Genomic DNA, 21,227 nt, shown 5'->3' on the forward strand with positions numbered 1-21,227 from the left:
TTAACAGTAAAGCAGTGTCATTGGGTAAATCCCTAGGCTAGCCTGGTGACTATATTCATGTCCATCAGATTGATTTTTTTCCTTCATATGAGTACTTTTCTTCCTTCAATTCCCCCATAGCTGCATTTCGAAAACTAGAGAACAAATGAGGCTATATAGAAAAAAATGACATTTATATTCCTTTTTTTAAGCAGTAAAGCTATTTTGATTTGCCATGTCCTAAGTATTCTGTATGTGTTACAGTGTAAAACTTTGATTCAGTTATGTCCTAAGCATGTTATAGTGGATTACTTAGTAAGGTAATAGACATATATATCATTACCATCAACTAATATTTTTTTTATTTTTTATTTCTTTGGATTTTGATAGGGATTGCATTGACTCTGTAGATTACTTATGATAATGTGGACATTTTAATAATGTTAATTCTTCCAATTTGTGAGCACGGAATATCCTCCCATTTATGTGTGTCTTCTTCAACTTCTTTGAACAATGTCTTATGGTTCGAAGGTCTTTCACCTTCTTGTTTAAATTTATTTCTTTTTGTTGTGATTATGAACGAGATTTTTTTTTTTTTTTTCAGTTTTATTTATTTATTTATTTTTTACTTTACAATATTGTATTGGTTTTGCCATACATTGACATGAATCCGCCATGGGTGTACATGTGTTCCCCATCCTGAACCCCTTCCCACCTCCCTCCCCATCGGATCCATCTGGGTCATCCCAGTGCACCAGCCCCAAGTACCCTGTATCATGCATTGAACCTGGACTGGCGATCTGTTTCACATATGATAATATACATGTTTCAGTGCCGTTCTCCAATATCATCCCACCCTCGCCCTCTCCCATAGAGTCTAAAAGACTATTCTATACATCTGTATCTCTTTTGCTATCTCACATACAGGATTATCATTACCATCTTTCTAAATTGCATATATATGTGTTAGTATACTGTTTTGGTGTTTTTCTTTCTGGCTTACTTCACTCTGTATAATAGGTTCCAGTTTCATCCACCTCATTAGAACTGATTCAAATGTATTCTTTTTAATGGCTAAGTAATATTCCATTGTGTATATGTACCACAGCTTACTTATCCATTCAACTGCTGATGGACATCTAGGTTGCTTCCATGTCCTGGCTATTATAAATAGTGCTGCGATGAACATTGGGGTATATGTGTCTCTTTCAGTTCTGGTTTCCACGGTGTGTATTCCCAGCAGTGGGATTGCTGGGTCATATGGCAATTCTATTTCCAGTTTTTTAAGGAATCTCCACACTGTTCTCCATAGTGGCTGTACTAGTTTGCATTCCCACCAACAGTATAAGAGGGTTCCCTTTTCTCCACACCCTCTCCAGTATTTATTGCTTGTAGACTTTTGGATAGCAGCCATCCTGACTGGCGTGAAATGGTACCTCATTGTGGTTTTGATGTGCATTTCTCTGATAATGAGTGATGTTGAGCATCTTTTCATGTGTTTGTTAGCCATCTGTATGTCTTCTTTGGAGAAATGTCTGTTTAGTTCTTTGGGCCACTTTTTGATTGGGTCGTTTATTTTTCTGGAATTAAGTTGCAGGAGTTGCTTGTATATTTTTTTTTTTTTAATTTTTCAGTGGGTTTTGTCATACATTGTTATGAATCAGCCATAGAGTTACACGTATTCCCCATCCCGATCCCCCCTTCCACCTCCCTCTCCACCCGATTCCTCTGGGTCTTCCCAGCCCACCAGGCCCGAGCACTTGACTCATGCATCCCACCTGGGCTGGTGATCTGTTTCACCATAGATAATATACATGCTGTTCTTTCGAAACATCCCACCCTCACCTTCTCCCACAGAGTTCAGAAGTCTGTTCTGTACTTCTGTGTCTTTTTCTGTTTTGCATATAGGGTTATCGTTACCATCTTTCTAAATTCCATATATATGTGTTAGTATACTGTAATGTTCTTTATCTTTCTGGCTTACTTCACTCTGTATAATGGGCTCCAGTTTCATCCATCTCATTAGAACCGATTCAAATGAATTCTTTTTAATGGCTGAGTAATATTCCATGGTGTATATGTACCACAGCTTCCTTATCCATTCATCTGCTGATGGGCATCTAGGTTGCTTCCATGTCCTGGCTATTATAAACAATGCTGCGATGAACATTGGGGTGCACGTGTCTCTTTCAGATCTGGATTCCTCAGTGTGTATGCCCAGAAGTGGTATTGCTGGGTCATATGGCAGTTCTATTTCCAGTTTTTTAAGAAATCTCCACACTGTTCTCCATAGTGGCTGTACTAGTCTGCATTCCCACCAACAGTATAAGAGGGTTCCCTTTTCTCCACACCCTCTCCAGTATTTATTGCTTGTAGACTTTTGGATAGCAGCCATCCTGACTGGCATGTAATGGTACCTCTTTGTGGTTTTGATTTGCATTTCTCTGATAATGAGTGATGTGGAGCATCTTTTCATGTGTTTGTTAGCCATCTGTATGTCTTCTTTGGAGAAATGTCTGTTTAGTTCTTTGGCCCATTTTTTGATTGGGTCATTTATTTTTCTGGAATTGAGCTTCAGGAGTTGCTTGTATATTTTTGAGATTAATCCTTTGTCTGTTTCCTCATTTGCTATTATTTTCTCCCAATCTGAGGGCTGTCTTTTCACCTTACTTATAGTTTCCTTTGTTGTGTAAAAGCTTTTAATTTTCATTAGGTCCCATTTGTTTATTTTTGCTTTTATTTCCAATATTCTGGGAGGTGGATCATAGAAGATCTTGCTGTGATTTATGTCGGAGAGTGTTTTGCCTATGTTCTCCTCTAGGAGTTTTATAGTTTCTGGTCTTACATTTAGATCTTTAATCCATTTTGAGTTTATTTTTGTGTATAGTGTTAGAAAGTATTCTAGTTTCATTCTTTTACAAGTGGTTGACCAGTTTTCCCAGCACCACTTGTTAAAGAGATTGTCTTTTTTCCATTGTATATCCTTGCCTCCTTTGTCAAAGATAAGGTGTCCATAGGTTCGTGGATTTATCTCTGGGCTTTCTATTCTATTCCATTGATCTATATTTCTGTCTTTGTGCCAGTACCATACTGTCTTGATGACTGTGGCTTTGTAGTAGAGTCTGAAGTCAGGCAGGTTGATTCCTCCAGTTCCATTCTTCTTTCTCAAGATTACTTTGGCTATTCAAGGTTTTTTGTATTTCCATACAAATTGTGAAATTATTTGTTCTAGTTCTGTGAAAAATACCGTTGGTAGCTTGATAGGGATTGCACTGAATCTATAGATTGCTTTGGGTAGAATAGCCATTTTGACAATATTGATTCTTCCAATTCATGAACACGGTATGTTTCTCCATCTGTTTGTGTCCTCTTTGATTTCTTTCATCAGTGTTTTATTGTTTTCTATGTATAGGTCTTTCGTTTCTTTAGGTAGATGTACTCCTAAGTATTTTATTCTTTTTGTTGCAATGGTGAATGGTATTGTTTCCTTAATTTCTCTTTCTGTTTTTTCATTGTTAGTATATAGGAATGCTATATAGGGATTTCTGTGTGTTAATTTTATATCCTGCAATTTTACTATATTCATTGATTAGCTCTAGTAATTTTCTGGAAGAATCTTTAGGGTTTTCTATGTAGAGGATCATGTCATCTGCAAACAGTGAGAGCTTTACTTCTTCTTTTCCAATCTGGATTCCTTTTATTTATTTTTCTGCTCTGATTGCTGTGGCCAAAACTTCCCAAACTATGTTGAATAGTAGTGGTGAGAGTGGGCACCTTGTCTTGTTCCTGACTTTGGGGGAAATGCTTTCTATTTTTCACCGTTGAGGATAATGTTTGCTGTGGGTTTGTCATATATAGCTTTTGTTATGTTGAGATATGTTACTTCTATTCTTGCTTTCTGGAGGGTTTTTATCTTAAATGGATGCTGAATTTTTTCAAAGGCTTTCTCTGCATCTGTTGAGAAAATCATATGGTTTTTATTTTTCAATTTGTTAATGTGGTGTATTACATTGATTAATTTGCAGATATTGAAGAATCCTTGCTTTCCTGGGATAAAGCCCACTTGGTCACGATGTATGATGTTTTTAATATGTTGTTGGATTCCGTTTGCTAGAATTTTGTTAAGGATTTTTGCATCTATGTTCATCAGTGATATTGGCCTGTAGTTTTCTTTTTTTGTGGCATCTTTGTCAGGTTTTGGTATTAGGGTGATGGTGGCCTCATAGAATAAGTTTGGAAGTTTACCTTCCTCTGCAATTTTCTGGAAGTTTGAGTAGGATAGGTGTTACCTCTTCTCTAAATTTTTGTAGAATTCAGCTGTGACACCATCTAGTTCAGAGCTTTTGTTTGTTGGAAGATTTCTGATTACAGTTTTCAATGTCCGTGCTTGTGATGGGTCTGGTAAGATTTTCTATTTCTTCCTGGTTCAGTTTTGGAAAGTTGTACTTTTCTAAGAATTTGTCCATTTCTTCCAAGTTGTCCATTTTATTTGTATATAGTTGCTAATAGTAATCTCTTATGATCCTTTGTATTTCTGTGTTGTCTGTTGTGATTTCTCCATTTTCATTTCTAATTTTGTTGATTTGATTTTTCTCCCTTTGTTTCTTGATGAATCTGGCTGATGGTTTGTCAATTTTATTTAACTTCTCAAAGAAGTTTTGACTTTTGGCTTTGTTGATTTTTGCTATGGTCTCTTTTGTTTCTTTTGCATTTATTTCTGCCCTAATTTTTAAGATTTCTTTTTTCTGCTAACCCTGGGGTTCTTCATTTCTTCCTTTTCTAGTTGCTTTAGGTGTAGACTTAGGTTATTTATTTGACTTTTTTCTTATTTCTTGAGGTAAGCCTGTATTGCTATGAACCTTCCCCTTAGCACTGCTTTTACAGTGTCCCGTAGGTTTGGGGTTGTTGTGTTTTCATTTTCATTCGTTTCTATGAATATTTTTATTTCTTTTTTGATTTCTTCTGTGATTTGTTGGTTATTCAGCAGCATGTTGGTCAGCCTCCATATGCTGGAATTTTTAATAGTTTTTCTCCTATAATTGACATCTACTGTTACTGCAGTGTGGTCAGAAAAGATGCTTGGAATGATTTCAATTTTTTTGAATTTACCAAGGCTAGATTTATGGCCCAGGATGTGATCTATCCTAGAGAAGGTTCTGTGTGCACTTGAGAAAAAGGTGAAATTCATTGCTTTGGAGTGAAATGTACTATAATATCAATTAGGTCTGACTAGTCTATTGTATCATTTAAAGTTTCTGTTTCCTTGTTAATTTTCTGTTTAGTTGATCTATCCATATGTGTGAGTGGTATTAAAGTCTCCCACTATTATTGTGTTACTTTTAATTTCCCCTTTTATACTTCTTAGAATTTGTCTTACATATTGGAGTGCTCCTATGTTGGGTGCATATATATTTATAATTGTTTTATATTCTTCTTGGATTGATCCTTTGATCATTGTGTAGTGTCCATCTGTCTCTTTTCACAGCCTTTGTTTTAAAGTCTATTTTATCTGATATGAGTATTGCTACTCCTGCTTTCTTTTGGTCTCTATTTGCATGGAATATCTTTTTCAGTCTGTATGTATCCCTTGTTTTGAGGTGGGTCTCTTGTAAACAACATATATAGGGGTCTTGTTTTTGTATCCGTTCAGTCAGTCTTTGTATTTTGGTTGGGGCATTCAACCCATTTACATTTAAGGTAATTGTTGATAAATATGATTCCATTGCCATTTACTTTATTGTTTTGAGTTCGAGTTTATACACCCTTTCTGTGTTTCCTGTCTGGAGAAATCCTTTAGCATTTGTTGGAGAGCTGGTTTGGTGGTGCTGAATTCTCTCAGATTTTGCTTGTCTGTAAAGCTTTTGATTTCTCCTTCATATTTGAATGAGATCCTTGCTGTGTACAGTAATCTGGGCTGTAGATTATTTTCTTTCATCACTTTAAGTATGTCCTGCCATACTCTTCTGGCCTGAAGAGTTTCTATTGAAAGATCAGGTGTTATCCTTATGAGAATCCCCTTGTGTGTCATTTGTTGTTTTTCCCTTGTTGCTTTTAATATTTGTTCTTTGTGTTTGATCTTTGTTACTTTGATTAATATGTGTTTTGGGGTGTCTCTCCTTGGGTTTATCCTGTTTGGGACTCTCTGGATTTCTTGGACTTGGGTGATTATTTCTTTCCCCATTTTAGGGAAGTTTTCAACTATTATCTCTTCAAGTATTTTCTCATGGTCTTTCTCTTTGTCTTCTTCTTCTGGGACTCCTATGATTCGAATGTTGGGGCATTTAACATTGTCCCAGAGGTCTCTGAGGTTGTCCTCATTTCTTTTCATTCCTTTTTCCTCTCTGTTTCCTTTATTTCTAACATTCTATCTTCTGCCTCACTTATCCTGTCTTCTGCCTCCGTTATTCTTTGTTGGTTCCCTCCAGAGTGTTTTTGATCTCATTTATTGCATTATTCATTATATATTGACTCTTTTTTATTTCTTGTAGGTCCTTGTTGAACCTTTCTTGCATCTTCCCTATCCTTCTCTACAGGGTATTTATCTGTAACTCCAATTTGTTTTCAAGATTTTGGATCATTTACACTATCATTATTCAGAATTCTTTATCAGATAGATTCCCTGTCTCTTCCTCTATTATTTGGTTTGGTGGACATTTATCCTGTTCCTTTACCTGCTGGGTATTTCTCTGCATTTTCATCTTGGTTATATTGCTGTGTTTGGGGTGGCCTTACACAAGAGAAGACTCAACACATGGATATCACCAGATGGTCAACACTGAAATCAGATTGATTATATTCTTTGCAGCCAAAGACGAAGAAACTCTATACAGTCAGCAAAAACAAGACCAGGAACTGACTGTGACTTAGGTCATGAACTCCTTATTGCCAAATTCAGACTAAAATTGAAGAAAGTAGGGAAAACCACTAGACCATTCAGGTATGACCTAAATCAAATCCTGTATGATTATACAGTGGAAGTGAGAAATAGATTTAAGGATTAGATCTGATAGACAGAGTGCCTGATGAACTATGGACGGAGATTCGTGACATTGTACAGGAGACTGGGAACAAGACCATCCCCAAGAAAAAGAAATGCAAAAAAGCAAAATGGCTGTCTGAGGAGGCCTTACAAATAACTGTGAGAAGAAGGGAAGCAAAAAGCAAACAAGAAAAGGAAAGATGTTCCCATTTGAGTGCAGAGTTCTGAAGAATATCAAGGAGAGATAAGAAAGCCTTCCTCAGCGATCAATGCAAAGAAATAGAGGAAAACAACAGAATGGGAAAGACTACAAATCTCTTCAAGAAAGTTAGAGATAGCAAGGGAACATTCCATACAAAGATGGACTCGACAAAGGACAGAAATGGTATGGACCTAACAGAAGCAGAAGATATTAAGAAGAGGTGGCAAGAATACACAGAAGAACTGTACAGAAGGATCTTCATGACCCAGATAACCACGATGGTGTGATCACTCACCTAGAGCCAGACATCCTGGAATATGAAGTCAAGTACGCCTTAGAAAGCGTTACTACAAACGAAGCTAGTGGAAGTGATGGAATTCCAGTTGAGCCATTTCAAATCCTGAAAGATGATGCTGTGAAAGTGCTGCACTCAACATGCCAGCAAGTTTTCCAGCAGTGGCCACAGGACTGGAAAAGGTCAGTTTTCATTCCAATCCCAAAGAAAGGCAATGCCAAAGAATGCTCAAACTACCACATAATTGCACTCATCTCACACGCTAGTAATGCTCAAAATTCTCCAAGCCAGGCTTCAGCAATATGTGAACCATGAACTTCCAGATGTTCAAGCTTGTTTTAGAAAAGGCAGAGGAACCAGAGATCAAATTGCCAACATCCGCTGGATCATCGAAAAAGCAAGAGAGTTCCTGAAAAACATCTATTTCTGCTTTATTGACTACACAAAGCCTTTGACTGTGGGGATCACAATAAACTGTGGAAAATTCTGAAAGAAACGGGAATACCAGACCACCTGACCTGCCTCTTGAGAAACCTGTATACAGGTCAGGAAGCAACAGTTAGAACTGGACATGGAACAACAGACTGGTTCCAAATAGGAGAAGGAGCACATCAAGGCTGTATATTGTCACCCTGCTTATTTAACTTACATGCAGAGTACATCATGAGAAATGCTGGGCTGGAAGAAGCACAGCTGGAATCAAGACTGCCAGGAGAAATATCAGTAACCTCAGATGTGCAGATGACACCACCCTTTTGGCAGAAAGTGAAGAAGAACTAAAGAGCCTCTTGATGAAAGTGAAAGAGGAAAGTGAAAAAGTTGGCTTAAAACTCAGCATTCAGAAAACTAAGATCATGGCATCTGGTCCCATCACTTCATGGGAAATAGATGGGGAAACAGTGTCAGACTTTATTTTTGGGGGCTCCAAAATCACTGCAGATGGTGATTGCAGCCATGAAATTAAAAGACGCTTACTCCTTGAAAGGAAAGTTATGAACAACCTAGATAGTGTATTGAAAAGCAGGGACATTACTTTGCCAAGAAAGATCCATCTAGTCAAGGCTATGGTTTTTCCAGTAGTCATGTATGGATGTGAGAGTTGGACCATAAAGAAAGCTGAGCACCGAAGAATTGATTCTTTTGAACTGTGATGTTGGAGAAGACTGTTGAGAGTCCCTTGGACTGCGAGGAGGTCCAACCAGTCCATCCTAAAGGATATCAGTCAGTCCTGGGTGTTCATTGGAAGGACTGATGCTAAAGCTGAAACTCCAATACTTTGGCCACCTCATGAGAAGAGTTGACTCATTGGAAAAGACCCTGATGCTGGGAGGGATTGGGGGCAGGAGGAGAAGACAACAGAGGATGAGATGACTGGATGGCATCACCGACCTGATGGACATGAGTTTGAGTAAACTCCGGGAGTTTGTGATGGACAGGGAGGCCTGGCGTGCTGCGATTCATGGGGTGGCAAAGAGTCGGACATGGCTGAGCGACTGAACTGAACTGAACTTCTGTATTCTTGCAGTTGGTGGTTCCTTTTTATTGTGGCAGTTCCTTGCTTTGGATGAGGTTGGATGGGTGGCTTGTCAAGGTTTCCTGGTTAGGGAAGCTTGTTGCGGTGTTCTGTTGGGCGAAGCTGGATTTCTTCTCTCTGGAGTGCAATGAAGTGTTCAGTGATGAGTTTTGAGATGTCATTGAGTTTGGTGTGACTTTGGGCAGCCTGTATATTAAAGCTCAGGCCTGTGTTCCTGTGTGGCTGGAGGATTTGCATGGTATGTCTTGCTCTGGAGCTTGTTGGCCCTTGGGTAGTGCTTGCTTTCAGTGTAGGTATGGAGGCGTTTGATGAGCTCCTATTGATTAATGTTCCCTGAAGTCAAGAGTTCTCTGGTGTTCTCAGGATTTGGACTTAAGCCTCCTGTCTCTGGTTTTCAGTCTTATTCTTACAGTAGCCTCAAGACTTCTCCATCTATACAGCACTGATGATAAAACATCTAGGTTAAGGATGAAAAGTTTCTCCACAGTGAGGGACACCTGGAGAGGTACACAGAGTTACATGGAGAAGAGAAGAGGGAGGAGGGAGGTAGAGGTGACCAGGAGGAGAAGAAGGGGAATCAAAAGGGGAGAGAGCAAGCTAGCAAGTAATCACTTCCCTATGTGCCTCCACAGTCTGGATTCCTCAGAGATGTTCACGGAGTTACACAGAGAAGAGAAGAGGGAGGAAGGAGACAGAGGTGGCCAGGAGGATAAAAAGGGGAATCAAAAGGAGAGAGACAGAACCAGCCAGTAATCAGTTCCCTAAGTGTTCTCCACAGCCTGGAACACACAAAGAGATTCACAGAGTTGGGTTGAGAAGAAAAGGGGCAGGGGGAGATAGAGGCGACTTGGTGGAGAAAAAGGAGAGTCAAAAGGGGGAGAGAGCAATCAGGCCAGTGATCCAGCTCCCAAGTAAAAATGGGTACTGAAGATTGGGTTCTTAAAGGTACAAAGTTGATAACAAATACCAAAGAGCAAAGATTAAAATCTAGAGTAGAGGTTAGATTCTCAAAAATACAATATTAAAAAAAAATAGTCACAAAAATTATATATATATATGAAGTTTGCTTTAAAAATAGGGTCCTAAAAAAAAACAAAATAAAAATAGGGTTCTTTTTTTTGGCAAGGTAATAGTAGGTTATAAAAATGAAAATTAAAGGAGTAATGGGGACTTAAAAATAAAATCTTTTTTTTTTTTTTTTTGAAAAATGATAATAGTAAAAATATATCTAAGACTTTCTCTGGAGCTGTTGCGGACAGTGTGGGGTCAGTTCATTTTCAGATAGTTCCTTGGTCTGGCTTGTACTTCTCAAGGTCTATAGGCTCCTTCCTATGTAGTCGATGCTAACTACAGGGTTTTAATCAATTGCGCCTGTCACTTCCAAAGCAGTTCCCTCTGTTTATTTTAGCTTCTTCTGTTTGCTGGTCTCTTCAGTGTCCAGTTTCCTCCCTGACACAAGGGGCACGGTGGTGGTCACTTTTTTTAAGGCTCGCTTGTTCAGTCGTGCTTTGGGGAGGGAGGAACACTGCAAAGAAATCTCACTGGTGTGTGCTCACAGTGATTAAGCCACATTGGGTTTGCCCCGCTCATAGCGTGTGTGCTTTCCCCGTCTACACTGCTCAGACTCCAGGTTGCTCTGCCGGGAACTGTCTGATGCGGGCCCTGGTTTGCATGCCCTTCCCAGGTCTAAGCCGCTCAGGTTCAGGTTCTCGGGTACTCCACAAAGGTGCAGACTTTGTTGGGCCTGCGTTTTGTGCCCGTCCCAGGTCCGAGCAGCTCAGGTGACCAGGTGCTTGGCGAGCACAGTCACCCCCAGTTGGGTGGTGCGTCTTATCGCCTCCCCTGTCCCAGCCGCTCGGTTTTCTAGGTGTACAACGGGCACGCCTTCTCAGGTGTGCCATGTGTCACTTCTGGGGATCTGATCTCTGGCTGTGACCCTCCTGGCAGATGTCAACCATCCAGAATCCCAAGAAGTCTTGGTTAGCAACAAAGTCTGCTTGCAGTTTGGTATAGGATGCCTGTCTGGGGCCGTGATTGCCCCCTTCCGGGTCTGGCTGCCCTCACCTCCCTGTCTCCGGCGGGGGATGGGCCAGTCCACAGACGGCTAGCTCTGCTCAGTCCTTTGTTCTGTGAGCTGGCCTGGCTGTGTCTTAGTAAAGTAAGTAAAGTAAAGTCTCTCAGTCGTATCCGACTCTTTGAGACCCCAGGGACTGTAGCCTACCAGGCTCCTCTATCCTTGGGATTTTCCAGGCAAGAGTACTGGAGTGGTTTGCCATTTCCTTCTTCAGGGGATCTTCCCCACCCAGGGATTGAACCCAGGTCTCCAGCATTGCAGACAGATGCTTTACCGTTTGAGCCACCAGGAAGCCCAGTATTTCTTTGAGCCCTGTTTTTGACCAGGGCGGGGGGTGGGTAATGGGAGCAAGAATACTGGAATGGGTTGCCATTCCCTTCTCCAGGAGATCTTCCTGACCCAGGGATTGAACCCGGGTGTCCCGCATTGTAGGCAGATGCTTTACCGTCTGAGCCACCAGGGAAGAGGGCTTTTCTCAGGATAGCTATCCCAGAGTCTGGGTTGCTGTGTCAACCTAGTTCCCTCAGATTGCCCTCAGGGCATTCAGGCCTGGCCCTTACCCTAAGCAGAGCAACCCGCTCCTCCCTGTCCCTCCCCGGCTTGCTAGTGGGGGATGCGAGCGTCTGGGAGCAGCCCCGCTGGGAGTTGCTGTTAGGCACGTAAACTGTGGGTTTTAATTTATTTATTTTTCCTCCCAGTTATTTTGTCCTCTGAGATTCCAAGGCTTACCACAGACCCACTGGAGAGAGTGCTTCCTGGTGTTTGGAAACTTTTTTAAGACTCCCTTCCCAGGATGGATCTCTGTCCCTACCTCTTTTGTCTCTCTTTTTATCTTTTATATTTTGTCCTACCTCCTTTCGAAGACAATGGGCTGCCTTTCTGGGTGCCTGATGTCCTCTGCCAGTATTCAGAAGTTGTTCTGTGGAATTTGCTCAGCGTTCAAATGTTCTTTCAATGAATTTGGGGGGGAGAAAGTGTTCCTCTGCCATCTTAGGACTGCCCTCTAGGATTATTTTCTTAATATTTCTTTCTTCTAGCTCATTGTTAGCATGTAGAAATGCAATTGATTTTTTTGTATATTGATATTTTTACCCTGCAACTATACTATATGTTTTATTATTTCTAATGGATTTTTGTGTGTGTGTGTGTGAAATCTCAAGGTCTTCCTGTATATAAAAGGGGTCCAAAATCACTGGATGATGACTGCAGCCATGAAATTAAAACACTCTTGCTCCTTGGGAGAAAAGCTATAGCAAACCTAGACAGTGTATTAAAAATCAGAGACATCACTTTGCCAACAAAGGTCCATATAGTCAAAGCTGTGGTTTTTCCAGTAGTCATATATAGATGTGAGACTTAAACCATACAGTAGGCTGAGTGCCAAAGAATTGATGCTTTCAGACTGTGGTGCTGGAGAACACTCTTGAGAGTCTCTTGGACATCAAGGAGATCGAACCAGTCAGTCCTACAAGAAATCAACCCTGAAATATTCACTGGAAGGACTGATGCTGAAGCTAAAACTCCAGTAATTTGGCCACCTGATGCAAAGAGTCGACTCAATGGAAATGACTGTGGTGCTGGGAAAGATTGAAGGCAAAAGGAGACAGGGAGGCAGAGGATGAGATGGTTAGATAGCATCACCGACTCAATGGACATGAATTTGAGCAAACTCCAGGAGATAATGAAGGGCAGGAAAGCCTGATCTACTGCAGTCCATGGGGTCAAAAAGTCAGACATAGCGACTAAGCAACAGCAACAAATATATAAAAGCATGTCATCCGCAGATAGTGACAGTTTTGCTCCTTTATTTCCAATTGGAATGCCTTGTATTTCATTTTATTGCTTAATTACTCTGGCTAGGCCTTCCAGTACTACGTTGAATAAGAGTGGTGAGAGCACTTGAGCATCTTGTCTTTTTCCTGAATTTAGAGGGGTAGCTTTCAGTTTTTCACCATTGAGTGTGATGTTAGCTGAGTTTGTCATATATGACTTGAATTATGTCAAAGTACTTTTTTTATATATACCTATTTTATTGAATAAAGTTTTTATCAGAAATGGTTGTTGAGCTTGGGAGCCTCCGACCCAAATGAACTATAAGTACCTGTCCACTCAGCAAAGTATACTGGCTGAAAGATAGTGCTCTCTGACGATACCACGGAGTAATGAAAGTAGGAAAGGGACCAAGGTTTGGAGAGAGAGCAGGAGACTTTCCCTCACCCATTATCTTAAGAAGCTTTTCGGATAAGACAGTTCTCAGAAACCACTTGGGAGACCCTTCTTAGAGCTGCTCAGTGCAGATTGCAAACACAAGCCTGACAGGTCTGTGTTCCACACGAGAGCCCTCTGAGACATTCCTCTTCCATTTGACAGAGCAATCACTTCACTGGAAATAAAGAGAAGAGGAGCTTTATCTTTTTTTAGGGGATAAAGACACAAAGGAACTACTTGCCTTTTGTGCACAGAGGTTTGACCTCAGTGTCAAAATTCAAGCTAATAAAATTTACTCTCTTATCAGCCCACAATCTGTGACTCATGTTTGTGAGTGTGATAATCTCAGTTTAACAGGACATAAAATTTTTAAAGGCATAGGCATTCTACCCCATTGCAAAGTGAATTTACAGTGAGAATGAAGGGTTCTTCCAGAGAACCATTTTTTTTTATAAAAGAACTTCATGGTCCTAGTGAGAGGATTCTAGTAATTGACATTCTCCCCGCTTGATGTTTGCTGCTAAAAATCTATGAAAACTAATTTCGTCAAGAATGTCGTGTGCTTACTAACTCTACAAAGGAATTTTTCTTCAGATCCCAGAAAACCACAGAGTAATTTAGAAAAATAAATAAATAACTGCTTTACTGAGATTTAATTCACACAATATAGACGTCAACATTTTTCTTAAAATGTTTACAGAATTGTATAACCATCAGTACTATCTAATTTTAGATCATTTCATCACCCCAAAAGAAACTCCATACCCATTAACAGTCACTCATACCTCTTTCCCCCTAAATTTCTGGCAACCATTAATCTACTTTTTGTCACTATGGATTTGCCTATTCTGGACATTTCACTTAAACATAATCATATAATATGCAACCTTTTACATCTGACTTCCTTAATTTAGCATACTGTTTTCAAGGTCCCATCTATGTTGTAACATTTCATCCCTTTTTATGCAGGAGTGATAAATCACTATATGGATATACCCTGTTTATTTGTCCATTTGCTGATGGACAGTTGGTTGTTTCCACTTTTTGGCTCTTATGAATTGATGCTAGTATGAACATTCATGTCAGAGTTTTTGTGTAGACATATGTTTTCAGTCCTCTTGGGTATATACCTAGGATTAGAATTGCTAGGTCATAAGGAGCTTTACATTGTGACTAACTGCCAAACTGTTTTCCAAAGTGTCTCTACCATTTTACAATTCCATTAGCAATAGGGCAGTTTCTTCACATCATAATCAACACTTCTTAAATTGTCTATCTTTTTTATTTAAGCCATACTAGTGTGTGTGAAGTGGTATCTCAATTGTAGCTTTTGTTTACATTTCTCTAATGACTAAACATTAAGCAGCAGTTAGAACTGGACATGGAACAACAGGCTGGTTCCAAATAGGAAAAGGAGTACATCAAGGCTGTATATTGTCACCCTGCTTATTTAACTTACATGCAGAGTACATCATGAGAAATGCTGGGCTGGAAGAAGCACAAGCTGGAATCAAGACTGCCAGGAGAAATATCAGTAACCTCAGATGTGCAGATGACACCACCCTTTTGGCAGAAAGTGAAGAAGAACTAAAGAGCTTCTTGATGAAAGTGAAAGAGGAGAGTGAAAAAGTTGGCTTAAAACTCAGCATTCAGAAAACTAAGATCATGACATCTGGTCCCATCACCTCATGGGAAATAGATGGGGAGACAGTGAAAACAGTGTCAGACTTTATTTTGGGGGGCTCCAAAATCACTGCAGATGGTGACTGCAGCCATGAAATTAAAAGACGCTTACTCCTTGGAAGGAAAGTTGTGACCAACCTAGATAGCATATTAAAAAGCAGAGACATTACTTTGCCAACAAAGGTCCGTCTGGTCAAGGCTATGGTTTTTCCAATGGTCGTGTATGGATGTGAGAGTTGGACTGTGAAGAAAGCTGAGTGCCAAAGAATTGATGCTTTTGGACTGTGAAGAAAGCTGAGTGCCAAAGAATTGAGTGCCAAAGAATTGATGGTGTTGGAGAAGACTATTGAGAGTCCCTTGGACTGCAAGGAGATCCAACCAGTCTATCCTAAAGGAGATCAGTCCTGGGTGTTCATTGGAAGGACTGATGCTGAAGCTGAAACTCTAGTACTTTGGCCACCTCATTCGAAGAGTTGACTCAGTGGAAGAGACCCTGGTGCTGGGAGGGATGGGGGCAGGAGGAGAAGGGGACGACAGAGGATGAGATGGCTGGATGACATCACCGACTCAATGGGCATGAGTTTGAGTAAGCTCCAGGAATTTGTGATGGACAGCGAGGCCTGGCATGCTGCAGTTCATGGGGTGGCAAAGAGTCGGACACGACTGAGCGACTGAACTGAACTGAATGATAAACATATTGAGCATCTTTTCATGTGCTCATTAACCATTTGTGTATCTCCTTTAGAGAAATATCTATTCAAATACTTTACCTATTTTTTAATTGGATTTTTTTGTCTTACTATTGTATAGTTGTAAGAGTTTAGATACAAGTTCTTTGTCAGATATATGCTATGCAAATATTTTCTCCCAGTCTGTAGGTTGTCTTTTCATTTCTTGATCGTGTCTTTTGAAGGTCAAAAGATTTTAATTTTTATAAAGTCTAGTTTATCTGTTTTTTCCTTCTGTTGCTTGTGCTCTTGGAATTACATCTAAGAAATCGTTGCCTTATCCAAAGTCGCAAAATTGTACTCCTATTTCCGTTTCATTCTATGATCGATTTTGAGTTAATTTTTGTATATAGTGGGAAATAGATATTCACCTATAGTTGTTTTTTTTTTTGCATGTTTGTATTCAGTTGTGTCAGCACCATTGGTTGAAGAACTATCCTTTCTCTATTGAATTGTCACACCCTTTCTAAAAATCAGTTGACCATACATGTAAGGATATATTTCTGACCTCTCAGTTCTATTTTATTTATTGTATGTCTATCATTATGCAGTGCCACACTGTCTTACTTCCTGTAGTTTTGTAGTATAGTTTTGAAATCAGTAAGCACTTCATTCTTTCTTATCTTGATTGTTTTTGCCATTCTTGTTTCCTTGCATTTTAATATGAATTTGCAGATCAGCTTCTCAGTTTTTGCAAAAAAAGGCAGCTGGGGTTTTGGTAGGAACTTCCTTTAATCCTTAGGTCAATTTGAGGAATATTTCAATTTTACAGTCTTTCAGTCTTCAGTCTTTTAGTCCATTGGATGTTTTTCCATTTCTTTGTGTGTTTAATTTCTTTCAGCAATGTTTTATAGTTTTCAGTGTGCAAGTCTTGCACCTCTCTTGTTAAGTTCACCCCTTTCTTATTCTTTTTGATGTAATTGTGAATGTAATTTTTTCTTAATTTCATTTTTTTATTTGTTCATTGCTAGTGTATAGAAATACAATTGATCTTGCAACCTTCCTGAACATTTATTAGTTCTAATAGTGTTTTTGTGAATTCTTTAAGATTTTCTATGTATGAAATCATGTCACTGTAAATAGAGATAATTCTACTTCCACTCCAATCTGGAGGGTTTTATTATTATTATTATTATTATTATTATTATTATTATTATTATTTAAACATAGTTTGTTTACAAGATGCCTATCTCTGCTGTACCGGAAAGTGACTCAGTTATACATTGATACATTCTCTTTTTCATTATGGTTTATCACAGGATATTGAGTATAGTTCTGTGTGCTATACATTAATGGATATTTTTTTATTTCTTCTTCTTATTTAATTGCATCCACAGATGGATTTAATTTCAGTGAAAACGTCTTTTTCTTTCAATATATATAAGATTTAGTACTTAATAGTGTGGCCTCAATATTGAATTCTAACACAGACATGATGTATTCAAACAGGCCTAGAAAGATTCTTTTGGTATGACTCATAAGAAATGTGCTTGATGCAAGAACATTTTGAGAATTATCGTGGAACTAGAAATCCATTTAATATTAATGTGAATGCAGGTGTGAAATTAACCTTTGCTGGCTAGCATTATAGTCCATATATGTACAGTACTGACATATATGGGGGTTTCTGCCACTGACGCTCGGTTTCTAAAATACAGGGCCTCCAGGGAATGGGATATACTTATTGTGGTTCTATTTCTGAATAAGTAAGAGCTTCTGTTCTGCTGAGAGCCTATCAAATCAGATGTTCTGCTAGCTGCTAGAGGTACACTGACCAAGAAAGGTGAGGCCTCTCTCCTCAGGGAGAGAAAGATACAGAAAGATATCTGTTGAAAGATACAGACCACAAGTAAACAAGTACATAAAATGATTCTAAACTATGGTTAAGACTTGGGAAAGAAAAAACAGGGTGATAGAGTGGTAGTTTGGGCAGAATTGTGAGTACTCTACCTAGTATCTGCCTGAGTGGGTGACATTTGAACTGAGACTGTTTAAGATGAAGACAGCCATGCAAAGAACCAGGGGCTAATGTTTTAGTCATCAGGATTAGTAGGTTCAAAGCCCCTGAAATGAGCATCATTGAGGAATAAAAGAAGCCCCTGTAGCTGGCACGTAAGGGCAGGTGGAAATTAGAAGAAGATGAGAGCAGAGAGGTAAACAGGCCCAGATCATATAAAGTCAGGAAGGACATGGTAAGGAGAGTGGCCCTCATTACAAATGCAGTGGTAAGTCTTTGAAGGCTTTTAAGCAAGGCAATGACATTTATATTCAAAGTCTCCTTTGGCTTCCTCCAGAGTGGATACAGGAGGGCAGACGTAGAAGCAGCAAGGGCAGTTGAGGCAGTACTCTTGATAGTTCAGAGTGGAGAGGAAGAGAAGTAGCAGATTACTGGAATAATTGGGTGTAGGACTGATAGGATGTAAGAAAAAGGAAACAGAATCTAGGATGAAACTTAAGTTTGGAACTTGAACAGTCAGATAGTTGTGTCATTTACTGGGCTGTAGCAGATTGAATGTATCTGAGCCATCAACTTCGGCATCAAGGTACCACAGTCAAGAACTGTGAGTGGACATCTCCATCAACTTCGGCATCAAGGTACCACAGTCAGGAACTGTAAGGGGACATCTCGTCGAAAGTCTGTGCGCTCTGAAAGTGCTGATGTGAAACAGCTTTATGACAACAGTAAAAGGCTCCTACAGAAGGAGGTGCAGGAAGATTGTCTTCCTACTCCCCTGATAGGGAAGGGTACTAGTAATTCTAAAGGAACACTTACTGAAATTGATTTGCTAACTGCTTGGTAAACTTCTTTCTGGCAATGTGTTATTCATATCTTAGTAGAGTTCTCGATTATTAAGTTCAAATATTTTTAATTAAGAAAGAAATACAGCCCTCTGGGTATTATTGCGATCATATATATAGCTGGTAATTAAACTTTTCCACATGTATAACTGCATTCAAATAATTTTGAATGAATCATTTTAAACCTGCAGATGTCATTGTGTGCATCTTAAATAAACAAGACATCTTTGTGGTTCCAGAAAAAGTCAGAGTTTACTGAAGAATTATTTCATAAGAGAGACAAACTATGCTACCAATTACAAATTCAGGTATTTTCTTTTTTTAAAAAAATGCTTGACTTTATTATAGAGAAAACATTGTAAAATGAATCATATATAATGAACTTAATTTTCACATTTCCATTTTTTAAAATCAGAACTGAATTATGGAAATCATTTTTTTAAAAAGATATTTTAGGCTGTGATATAATGTTAGCAAATTTTTCTTTTAATTTTCAAGTCATTTTTTTGATAATAAAAAAAGGATTAGTTGCCTCCCTGATAACTTGAGCCCCAGTATTGGAGCAGTGAATACTATCTATATCTAAAAATATCATATATTTTTAAAATTATAACAGTTTGCTATTCAGTGCAATTTATGCTCAGAAAACTTAGAAGGAAACAAATTTGTAAGTTATTTTAGAGTTCTACAGGCATTATTCCATTACATAAATATTTGCATTTTCTAAGGTACTCTTTGCTCAAAGTGAAACCATCTGTCTCTCTTTGAATTTGTCATTCAAGTATGCAACTTGCAGTTGTCTTTCCAACAGTACCACATTGATTGAAGAATTCATAAGTGTCTTTCTGACCCATGACTTCCTTCAGCTACAGCAATATTCCAGTGTTCCAAAACACCTGTCTTGGGGGCAGGTAACTCTGTATATCATACATCATCCTGGCCCAATTGTACAGACTCTCTTAGGGGTAACTCTCCCTTCTGCAGCAGTTTCCCCATAGGTACCCGCTGACCTTATGCTGCCCTGAGCCTTCCCCCTTGCAGCCTTTAAGACCTTCCCCAAACAGGGCTCTATGTCATATCTACCCACATTTTCATTCTTCAAAATGGATAAATCAGGAGCAGGGGACACCATGGTTCAGAGCCCCCGCTCAGATCAGCCAGACTTGATTTGAGTCCTAGCTTTGCTTTTTTTTAGTTATGTGACCCTGGACACATTTCTTAACCTTTTTGTACCTTGGTTATGTCATGTGTAAATTTGGAAAAGATAACAATATTTATTCCACGGGTTGTTTTAAATATTAAATGAGATAGTACATGAAGAACACTTTGTCCATAATCCAACAGGGTATTTTCTTGTATTTATTTCTGAGTAGTTAGAACCTTTCAAAGTCAATCAAATTCTCAAAACTAATTATTGAGATTGTTCAATAAGTGATGACTATTTGTGCCTCTTGTCCTCTGTTTATAGTTGAATCAAGTGTTAACATTTAAGCAAATTAACTCCGCCAGGTAACGTGTTGGTATTTTTTCAGGGATGCACTGAAGAGAGAAAAGTTTAGAAGCGGGATGTGGTGTCTCTCCAGTCCTTCCCTAGAGGCCACCTCGGTGTGCCTGCCACATTCCCAGAGCTGAATTGGAGATGCGTAGCTTCGTGATTGATAGAGCAAACTGAACTTGGGCAGGACTAGTAGCATTTCATAAACCGTAGTGTTATCCATGGAAAGAAAGTTTCATTTATTAAATTGGACATTCCTGCCAATTTATAGTCTTTGGGAAAAGAGTCTGATGTTTGATGTTTTGTTGAAACTGGACTCTTTCCTTGTCTCCAAAAAAAAAAAAAAAGGTCATTATCTCAGTCTTATCTGTCAATGTATTGTCGAGGATATTGCTGAAGCTACAGAATTTGGTGATTAAATAACATTTGTGTCACCAGTAGAAGTGTTTGAATTAGACATAGAAATTTCCCAGGTGGAACGCATTTCTAGCCCTCTGCCTTCTTTTTGAATATTTTTCAGTCTGACTGATATGTAATGTGGTTTGTTTATTTCACTTTCTTTGTATCTATTGTCTAATTTAGTTGTTCACCAGGGCAGAATGGTCTAGAGTAGATGTACGTTAAAATAATTTAAAACAGAATTACAGTTAAGATCCAGGTGATGATACGGAATTGCAAAAGTTATTAGGATATGTTTATATCTCCATTTATGTGTAGTTATGCAAACAATATGCCATTTATTTTGATAAAGAGGAGCAGTTTCAAATTATCAAATGTTTCAGAAGTTGTAGCTAGAAAGTCTTGACAAAAATTGAGACTATCAGAAGTATGAATCAGTGAGAAGACATTAGTGGTTTAACCAACACACTTGGCATTTCATTGTCAGTTCTCCAATATTCTAATGCTAAGGGTTAGATAACATCCTACTAGTTAACATGTTTATGGAAGAAATCCATCTTCTTTGATGTCTTGGTTTTCCTAATCTAAAGAGGAGCAAATTAAATACATTTGTCATTTTCCTACTGTATGCAACAGATACTAGGCTATTTTCTAAGTGCATTGAGATCGAGGTCTTTGATCTCAATCAGTCAGACTTGATTTGAGTCCTAGTTTTGCTTCTTTTTAGTTATGTGACCCAGACACATTTCTTAACCTCTTTGAACCTTGCTTATGTCCTGTGTAAATTTGGAAAAAAATAGCAATATTTATTCCTCAGGGTTGTTAAGTATTAAATGAGTACATGTAGAACAC

General features: G+C 38.8%; 1 protein-coding gene across 2 annotated transcripts in view; it reads left to right on the plus strand.

Moving 5' to 3' along the window:
• The window catches only part of CFAP20DC (CFAP20 domain containing), a 256,876-nt gene that overhangs the window by 157,145 nt on the left and 78,504 nt on the right, over positions 1-21,227 (plus strand). The window lies entirely within an intron of this gene.

Source organism: Muntiacus reevesi, chromosome 4 (assembly GCF_963930625.1).
Source record: "Muntiacus reevesi chromosome 4, mMunRee1.1, whole genome shotgun sequence".
NCBI lineage: Eukaryota > Metazoa > Chordata > Mammalia > Artiodactyla > Cervidae > Muntiacus > Muntiacus reevesi.